Raw genomic sequence first — 10,482 nt, 5'->3', positions numbered from 1 at the left:
CATAGTTTTTCTCATCACGTAATATTGTCATATTAAAGTTACAAACATTCTCTCCATACAGTCTAATGTTTAATGCATTCTATAGTCTTTATTAAGAATCTGTCAGTTGGTCCCTAAATGACCCATTTATTTAATTTTAAAATATTGTTTCTGTTTCTTGTTGGTATTATCAATCTCAGTTTCCTGTTAACTTTCTCCCCATATGATAGCAAATATGTCCCCTACTGAACAAAATTACTTCACTTAGCTTAATTTTACATTTAAAAAATTTCCACATTTTAAAAGTTTGGTACCTTCACATGTTAGTAGAATTTTGACAACAGAATATTAATATCACAGCTGACTCAATGAAAGAAAAGGTACAAGTCAGGACCCACATTGCTTCGAATGAGGAGCTCGGGAGTTCACCATAGCCAAAGTGTGAAAATTCTGTTAAGATTTTGCTGCTGATCTGTTTTCTCTCAGGACCTATGCTTGCTTCCCATGCCCCAGACAACTCCCTAATCCTGAGCACAGGCCTAGATGTCTTTATCCTGACTTCTGAAGGGCCTGGGAAACACCTCTGTCTCAATACCCCTATCCCAAACCAGTAGCTAGCCAATGGCTGGCTTTCTAAAATAAAGGCAGTGTACATATTTTGTCAGTGGAAATGGAAATGTCCACAAGTAGAAGATTTTGCTTTTTAATAATTTGTAGTGTTCAGTAAAGTTTAGTCTTTAGACTGGGCCAGTCCATGATACTTATTTTCTCCTGTGTTATATTTGCTTTGATTTTATATTTTGAAATGTAATTTTAAGTCTCTTGAAGCCAATAATAAAAAAATTAGGACTTGTATTTTGTATATCTTTGATTTTTAAATTTTATTTTCTCATAATTTGTTTCTATTGCATTTTATGAATGTATTAGCTTCAGTGGGCCCCTTTTCATAGATAGTTTGAGCAACACCAATATTATTATTTAGTGTATAAAGTAGTGAAGGAATCCACTCCCTCCCCCCCACACCTGATAGAGTGGATTTTGATAGGAGATAGGAGAAAGGAAACACAGAGCTCTAGACACCTGTAGAATAAAAGAAAAAGAAAAATTGTTTCAGTGTAAATCATTGTTGCCTTCATTATTTTGCCAGAGTTAGCCCCTGCATCTGTTAACAAATCTACTACAAGCTTGTATTGAATGTAGAATGTATTCTGTGGTAAAGCCATTGTCCTTGGTGCTGAAAGACATGGTGTATGTCCTTATTTTCCTCTTGTAAAGCTGTAGTCTAGGCTTTCCAAACTTGGCTGCTGTACCTCAGAATCACATGGGATTCTCTATATGACAAGTATAGATTTCTGGGCTCCATCTGAAAACCTACTGATTCAATATCTCTGTGCGTTGTATCTCTGAAGCTGTATTTTAGAAGGTTTGGGATGATTTTGATGTTTGGTTTGTGTTGGGTAGACTACTTTAGGCCTTGGTCACCTCGTGAAATGAATTAAAGTGGAATTAGCAAGCATTAGAATATGAAAAATGTCATAAACTCAATAAGCATTTATTTAGTACTCTACCTGGTGGATACAAGCAAGTTGTTCTAGTCAGGATAATTAATGCTAGACACTATAACCAGAACACTGACATCTCATGGCTCATAAAATAGAACTTCAGTTTTTGCTCTCATAGAACGCAATGCAGATAGATGTTCTTGGTCAGGCTGTTCTTCTTGTGAGCTCTTTTCAAAAACACTGAATCAGAAATCTGGGCTCTTTTAACTTGGCACTCAACCATCCTTACCACATTCCTTCTAGACATTACCTGTCTAGAAGTACTCACAGCACTTTGATTAGATGAAAGAGGGAAGGTAAATTAGATCTTTCTGAGTATCCAGGAAGGAAAAGAAATGTTTTATTGAATACACAGTATTATCTCTGCCACAGAAGTGTATAGTTTCTGTTAATGTTTTAAGCAGTTTTATTTCTTCCAAGGTAGTAGGAACCAAGACTACTAAAGAGACAAAGTTTAAGCAAATACAAGCTTATTTCAGTAGATTCTGTGAAGAAATTTACAAAGGGTGTTCTGCCCTTAATTTGCTATTCCAAGGAATAATTGTAATAGAGACCATTTGATTTTTTGTGGCATAAACCCTATCATCAATACCTCTAACAATAGAGGTAATAATAAGACCCTGCTTTCTATAGGGTCTCCAAATGCTTCTGTGGCCATTCCACATTCTATATATTTTGAGGTCAAGTTCTCTTCTGATCTACCTTATATTGTCTTTAATAGAGAAAGATTTCTTAAAATACAAAAGACAGAGATCTTGTTAGAGAAATCAGAGAATCTAACTGTCTAAAATCTGACTAAAATATAATGATATAAAAACAAAAATCTCCAAAATCGAACTCACGAATTTTGCAGTATCTTTGGGAAATAAGTCATACTTGAAATATTAAGAGTGTAGTATTATAGGGGCGCCTGGGTGGCGCAGTTGGTTAAGCGTCCGACTTCAGCCAGGTCACGATCTCGCGGTCCGTGAGTTCGAGCCCCGCATCAGGCTCTGGGCTGATGGCTCAGAGCCTGGAGCCTGTTTCCGATTCTGTGTCTCCCTCTCTCTCTGCCCCTCCCCCGTTCATGCTCTGTCTCTCTCTGTCCCCAAAATAAATAAACGTTGAAAAAAAAATTAAAAAAAAAAGAGTGTAGTATTATATATGATGAAATAGTAGTACAAAAGGTGGAATAACTTAGGATCCAGGATAACATAGAAGAGACAAAGATCTGTCTGGCTTGAAGAATCTTTGAAGATTTTATGATGCCTCGTGACAAAGCAGGAGTAAGCTAAATCTTAAATCTGAGCAAAAGTAATGTATACAGAGCTTTTCTAGATGATATCTCACATTATCTTTCCCAATCTTCTCAAAGATCCATCCTTTCTCATTACTGTTATATTTTTATCTCCCCAAACAATCTTTAAGAAAGTTTGGCTGGGGGATGTTAGGAATCTTTGTCTTTATATTATATTTGATGATATATAGTACTGCCAGTATATTCACTTGGATTTGAATATCTACAACTATTCTAGTTTTCCAGGTGCTCCATATTGAATTTTGAGGCCCAGGAATCAAACAATAGGAAGAACCAGTGTGCCTTGGTGGCTCAGTTGGTTGAGTGTCCAACTATTGATTTCGGCTCAGGTCATGATCCCAGGGTTGTGGAACCAAGCCATGCATCAGGCTCCATGCTCAGTGTGGAGCCTGCTTGAGATTGTCTCTCTCTCTCTCTCTCTCTCTTCTCTCTCTCTTTCTCTGTCTCCCTCTCTCCCCCTTTCTCCCCCACCCCTCTCTCTCCCTCTTCCCCTCTCCCCTGCTTATATGGGCTCTCTCCCTCTCTCTCTCTTTCAAAAATGGAAAAAAAAATAGGAAGAAGGGAGAGGACAGAACCAGAGAGTTTTATTTGATAGTATGATGCCCTTGTATTGGGTATAAATATTAGTTTTCTGTAAAGCTTCTTTAATATGAATTTTCCCTAGACTTATATTAATTCTCACAAATATGCTCTCGTTTTTGTCCTTAATTATTCCTGTGAATTGTTACTTACTTTTGGACCCAAAATCTGAAGGCTTCTTGCTGAGTCCGTTTGCTTCCGGACATGATGAAGTCCAGTAGATTTTCCCCTGCCAAAGCCATTGTCATTTTACAGATTTTGACTGCTAATTGATTCCTTATTTGAGCAGACACCAGGTAATTGGCTATTTTGGTAAGGTTCTTTCAGTAAACGTTTTTCCATTAATACTCTTATCCAGCACCAGATGGTTCTGATCTTTTAGTAGCACTTTTAGTGGTACTTCTTCCATCAAGTTGATCAAGGCTGGCCTCTGGTCACTGCATACATGAGAACGCTTGAAGGAAGGTTGACCTTCTAGACATAATAATAATGGGCTTTGCATGAATTCACTTTTCCAGGGTGGTTGATTGATATCTAAGTCTTAAGAGCTGGAACACACAATCCAGTCTTGTCCAATACAAAGAAGTGAAAGCTCAGTGAAATTAGGTGATCTCAACAGTCATTTAACTAGTTAAAAACAGTATCTATAAAAGTTAGGTGAAGATAAAACCACCAAATGGTCTCTAAATGCAAACTTCTTATTGGGTTAACTTAAAATTGTTTTCTCTTATTTGGATTATGTGCTGACTAATTTCCCTTCTGAATAATGACCTTTTTAAGTAAACAGTAAAACAGAGATTCGCTAGGAAAAGGAGGAGCTAAGGGAAGCAATATGAGGTAAAGTGTAAAATCTGTCATTTCTGTGAAGCTTGAGATATGGGCAAATGAAAGGCAAGAGAGGCAGGAGGAGTTGAAGTCTGACCTATTCATCAACTTTAATGCCCTAGATTGTTGGAGACCTCACAAGGAAATAAAAAAAAGAGATGGTTTTGAAATTGTTCCTCCATGGACACTTGTCTATACAAGGTTGCAGTTTCATTGAGAGCTCTTCGTAAACTTGGGAGCATTTCAGTTATAAATATATTCAGATGATATTTGAAATTCCTCAACAAGGTGCAATTTATCTTTCAAAATAATAGCCCTTTCTGCAACGCACATGCTGCACATACAATTACTAAGTATTTGAATTTTAACAGTTTTTAGAACTGCTTTCTGCCCTTGAATTGGGTTTTGGTTAAAAGAGTCTGCATGTGTCTCCTCTAATAGCAAAGCAGAGGATGAGCGTACACCAAGGATTCATTATTTTGCCACTGAACAATTGTAAAGATAGTATTTATTAAGCTCCTGGGAACAAGTGTTAAGAACAAAACAAGTTACTCAAAGATGTCTGGGTTTTGTAAGAAGCATTCCTTGACTTTGGAAGTGGACTGTCAAGGTTGTTGTATGGACCCAAGAAGCCAAAGGAGGCTTGAAGAATTGTATTTTCCATCACTTGCTTTCATGCAGGACTTCAGCTAACCTTTCCTAGAAAAATAAGGCACTGATTTTTAATGACATCCAGGAGAGCATATTGTAATCGTATTGAGGAATGGCTTTGTGCATGGACAATAAGTAGGTCTGCATATCAGTGTTCCCGCATTTGAAAAAGCATTACTTAAGGTGTTGAAAAACCTCAAGGATTAAAAAATGCCTATGCTTGGCAGTGGCTGTGAGGTGGCAGTTTGGTTTCAGGATTTCCATGGTTTATGTGCCAAGAAGCAAAACGGACACACACTGTAAATTGTGCACAGTGATACACACATGCATGCTTATTATTTTTTATTAATAAAAATTATGAAACTACAACTTTCTACACAGGCCTCCATAATTAACCAGAGTTTTATTATATCAAATAATGTGCTAAGTAACTTCATAAGAGTTGTAACATCTTAGAAAATTCAATAATCTGGGGGAACCTGGGGGGCACCTGGGGGCACCTGGGTCTGACTTTGGCTGGGGTCATGATCTCATGGTTTGTGAGTTTGAGCCCAGCATCAGGCTCTCTCCTGTCAGCACATGCTTCGGATCATCTGTCCCCCTCTTTCTCTGCCTCTCCCCTGCTCATTCTCTGTCACTCTCTCAAAATAAATAAATGAAAACTTAAAAAAATTATATATAAAAAGAAAATCCAGTAATCTCATTCATCTGTTTATTTAATAAATATTTATTGAGTATTATTATGTGAAAAGTGTCATCTTATGTGCTTTAAAATTTATATTCATTCACACACAAAAAGGTCCTAACAAATTTTGAGGGCCAGAAGGAGACACAACACAAATCAAGGAAATGTATAATAGAGAAGGATCCTTTGCTGCCAAAGCTATTAAAGACCTTGAACTGGGCCTTAGAGGTCACATGTTCTCCTGGTAAGTACATTCATTGTCTCAATAAATATTTATTCAGTGACCGTGCTCTAGGCACTGTGTTGGTAATGAGTATACAGTGGTGAAGACAGATTTAATTCAGTTCTCTTCAAACTAACAATCTGATGGAGAGCTAGGCATGAAATGATAATCACCAAGTAAAGCTAAAATAAAATGATCTCAGGAAGGCTCAGCTGATTCTGAGGGTGAGAACCTCACTTACTGTTGAGATTAGAGCAGGGCTGAATCAACTGTTTGCTATGAAGGATGGCAACGATGTAGGTCTTTGTGAAATAAATTTACTTGGAAAATGATACCTTACGAAAACTTAGTAAGCACCAGCTTTCTGCCAAAAGTTGCTATTTAGGCTCTTGCACTGGAGAAAAGAGGGAGGAAAATCCTTCAAGATTCACCTTTACCGTTACTGTACTTGGATCATTTTACTATGAGAACCTATCCTTTGTTTGACATTGTGGCTGATTATATAAGTAAGTCTGGAAAACATTCAATAACTCGGTTGCTCTAGTATATGATGCCGTGCATTATTGACCTCTTCCCATGAATAATAGGACGTGAAAGTCTATGTCATTACCTATAGTATCTCATTCAGTCCCATTATCTATAGCATCTCATTCTTACTATAGAATCATTTCCTACTCCTGGATACTAATTTATAGATGCACAGCAATGAAATTGTATTTAAAAATAACCATCAAAGCCAGGAGCATTACACTTAAATACCTAACCTCTCAGCATACCTGAGGCTCTTCCCTTTCAAGATGCTTCATTAGAGTATCTTTATTATTCCCAATTACACTGTGCTCAGCGTTTATGTAGTAGTTCTTGATCCAAGTAGTGTGCAGCACAAGTTTATCTCATAAAAGAATTTGAGAATATTCCCTCCATAAACTTATATAGTTAACTCTGTATTGCCTATATTTATGAGTGATGGTATAGTGTAAGTCAAATTCAGAGATAATACATAGAATCGTAGCCCTGAATTGGTGATTCTCAGACTCTGTATTAGCCTTGGAAACCAGTCATTAATGTTGTGCAGTGGGCTGATGAAAACAGAGCTTCTGTTGTTAAAACGAGGGCTGGAAGGCGGAGACTCCTCTTATCTAGGCTGCAAGGCTCCCCAAGGAGTTTCAGGGCTTCTCAGAGCAGTCCTGAAGCTTCCAGCTCAGCCCAGCAGTCCCCTTAGCATGAGGTCTTCTTCCTGGTGGGCTGTGAAACAATCATTTTATAAGAAAATAATACAGAACTCTGTAGATTTTAATTTTCCCTGTGTGTCATCGAAAGCGACTTCATCATGATCGATTTGTGTGTTGTAGACACAAAAATTTGGTACTGTCTTCATTATTTTTGTCTTGCTCTTCTTACAATTTAATTTAATTTTTTAAAGCACTGAGTTCTTTCTCTGCTGAAAAGTAGAAGCTCAAATTATAGGTGGGTCTTTGATCTTTATGTTTACCTAAGTGGGCCACATGGAAAAAAAAGTTTGGAATTTTTTCTCATAAAAATACTTTCAATACTTTCAATTTCTACCGTGTCCAGGCTTGGCAACAGGTAGACAAATGAGCATGTTTTTATTCTAATATTTTGTTTCCTCTTGCCGTCTTCTGATGGAGGTGTAAAAAGCCAAAATGTGGACAGCTGGAAGGGAAAGTAGAAATAGCAAAGAGCTGCATTAATGGAACTAGCAATATGTGAAAGGGCTTCAAGGTGCTCAGAACACAGATAATGCGTAGCTCTTCATGTGCAGATTCCAAAGCATTAGATGTCACTGCTCAGTCCCTGCCTATCTTGGAGCCTGTTGTCCTACCCTTCCCATAGCCTAAGGCTCCTGTACAGGATCAGCCCTACCCCATTGTAGGAAGCCATCCCAAATGCCACCAGGAGGGACGTAAGTAGCTGTCTCACATTCTGATGTCTGCATTACATTACTCTTCACATTCTTATCCCATTTTGCCACTGAAATGTGAGGCTTCTCGGTGCCTAGTTGACATAGGCCTCCTAGAACTCTGCTACTCAGAGCATGGTTCAGGGACCAATAGTGTCAGCATCATCTGTGATCTTGTTGGGAAATGTAGAATCTAACATCCTGCCTCAGACCCACTGAACCCAAATCTGCATTTTGACCAGACTCCCATGTGACTCATCTACCTACTGATGTTTGAGAAGCATTGGTAGAGAACCCAGTTCCTGCTCTTTCCCCCCTAGTGACCTTGAACCCCTCCCTGGGGAACACATCTCCCTGATGAAGGTCGCCAGTCCACCTGCTTATCTGTCTTGTCAGTACTGCCTGCTCCCAGATTGGCCATCACTGTATTGGGCTTAGCTCTTTCGGTACTTTGTTATTGTTCTCTCAGGTGGCCCAAAACTGGTGTTGCCTTCAGTTGTCTGCCTTGATCATTTTCAGAAACTATGTACGTAGCCAACTGGAATGTCTTCCAGTACCTGTACCACCATCCACCCAGTGCCTGCCCACCCAGTCTACTGCTCCTGATGTTAACTAGTCCATACTCTCACCCAAGAAACATTTTCAAGCCAGTTACTAGTGTGAAGAATTCCTTTTAAATGATTTTTTGAAATTCTCCAATGATTGATTATCACCTATTATCCTATAAAGGACTAGACAAAGTTTCAGAGTTCTTTTTTTAATGTGTTTCTCAGGGAATGAAAATGAAACATACGTGTGTCTACAGTTTGGCTTTAAGGACCTTAAAGTAACAGGTATGATTAAGATGTGCATAATTAGAGAGTAAAGCAACATTATGATAAAAATTAAAATATCTATAAGATGAAAGATACCAAAAACAAAGATAAAAAGACAAGCATTTCGTCTGGGAGAAAATATTTGCCACACATATAAAAGACAAATGATTAACATTCTGAATAAATATAGAGCTCATATAAATGAAAAGGAAAAAAAAAACCTAACAGTATAAAACGAAAGGATATGAACAGTCAATTCACAGAAGAAAAGCCAGTGATCCATAAAACAAAAGAATGTTCAACTTCACTAGAAATTGGGAAAATGCAGATTAAAACAACAATGTGATAGTATCTTGCATCCCTCAGATTGGCATTAATTAAAAGTATTGGCTATAACCAGTGAAGGTAATAAAGCAGTGAAATAGACACGTTCTTACACTGTTGATATGGATGTAAACCATTACAGATTTTTGGTAGATCATTAAGATGTAACTGTACTTCTCAAAATAAAAATATTAAAACTCTTTGATCTCTTGGCCATTGCCTTTCTGGAAGCCTGTACTAAGGAAATGTACACGTTGCACAAATATGCACAAAGATATATGTGTGTTAATTGTAGTATAGTTTTTAATTATGAAAAGTTAGGGAAAAAATCTAAATGCTTATAAATAGGAAAATAAGTAGAATAAATTATGACCCATGCATATTTTAGAATATTCTACAATTTTATAAAGAATGGATTATATGTATATATAGAGAAAGGAAAGTGTACTAGAGGTTATAGACAAGTTCTTCCCTGGGCCTCATTTTATATATGTGTGTGTGTGTGTGTGTGTGTGCACGTATATATATATATATATGTATGTATACACACACACACACACACACACACACACACACACACACATATATATCTCAGACATGTAACTTGGTTGAAAAAGTAGGTCATAGAAGAATATTTATAGTGCAGTTCCATTTATGTTGCAAAAATCACATCTCTCTTTCTGTATATACATGCATGCACATATGTAAAAACATTGAAAAAGAGCTAGAACATTTATCAAACTAAAATAATGAATTATTTTCATGAGGAAACAGGAGTTGGCCAGGGAAGGATGAAGAGGAACCTTAATAATTTATTCTATTATATTTATGTTGTTTAAATCTTTACAGTGAGAATATGTATAATAATTGTGCAATAAGAAAACCAATGAAGAGAGAAAAATACCCACACCAGACAGATGATAGTAAGGAGTGTGATTATGGTATGTTCAGGGTAATAATTGCTGTGGAAGATACAGACAGGTTTTTCCTTGAGGCACATATTCCTCATCTGAAAGTTCCTCAGGGTGCAGAGATGGGAGAGGGGGTGAAATACATTTATTTTCTAAGATTTTTCCAGCTCAAAATTCCATGTCTTTACAGCTGCTTCCAAAGTGTTTTCCAAAGTGGTTGTGCCGTTTTGTATTTCTACTATCACTATATGAGAATTTCAGTTGCTTTTCATGCCTGTCAGTACTTGTTATGGTCAGGGTTTTTTCCCCTTAAATTTAGGCTTTCTAATATGTGTAAAGTGGTATTTCCTTGTGATTTTAATATGCATTTTCCCTAATGACTAATGATTTTAAACATCTTTTTTTTTGTGCTTATTTGCAATCTGAAATGAATCAGTGACCTAAAATCAAAACCTAAAACTATAAATCTTCTAGAAGAAAATGTATAAACTAATCTTTTTGATTAGTGTACTTAGCCTGAAGTAAGCAAAGATTTCTTAGGACAAAAAAAATCCCACAAACCTATGAAAGAAAAAAAAAACTCTTATAAATTGGGCTTCATAAAAATTACAAACTGGTCTTTGAAAGACACTATCAAGAACATGAAAAGATAGAGGCGCCTGGGTGGCTCAGTTGGTTGAGCATCCGACTTCAGCTCAGGTCATGATCTT

The sequence above is a fragment of the Acinonyx jubatus genome, chromosome D4 (assembly GCF_027475565.1).
Source record: "Acinonyx jubatus isolate Ajub_Pintada_27869175 chromosome D4, VMU_Ajub_asm_v1.0, whole genome shotgun sequence".
Classification (NCBI taxonomy): Eukaryota; Metazoa; Chordata; class Mammalia; order Carnivora; family Felidae; genus Acinonyx; species Acinonyx jubatus.
This window is presented reverse-complemented; position numbering follows the sequence as displayed.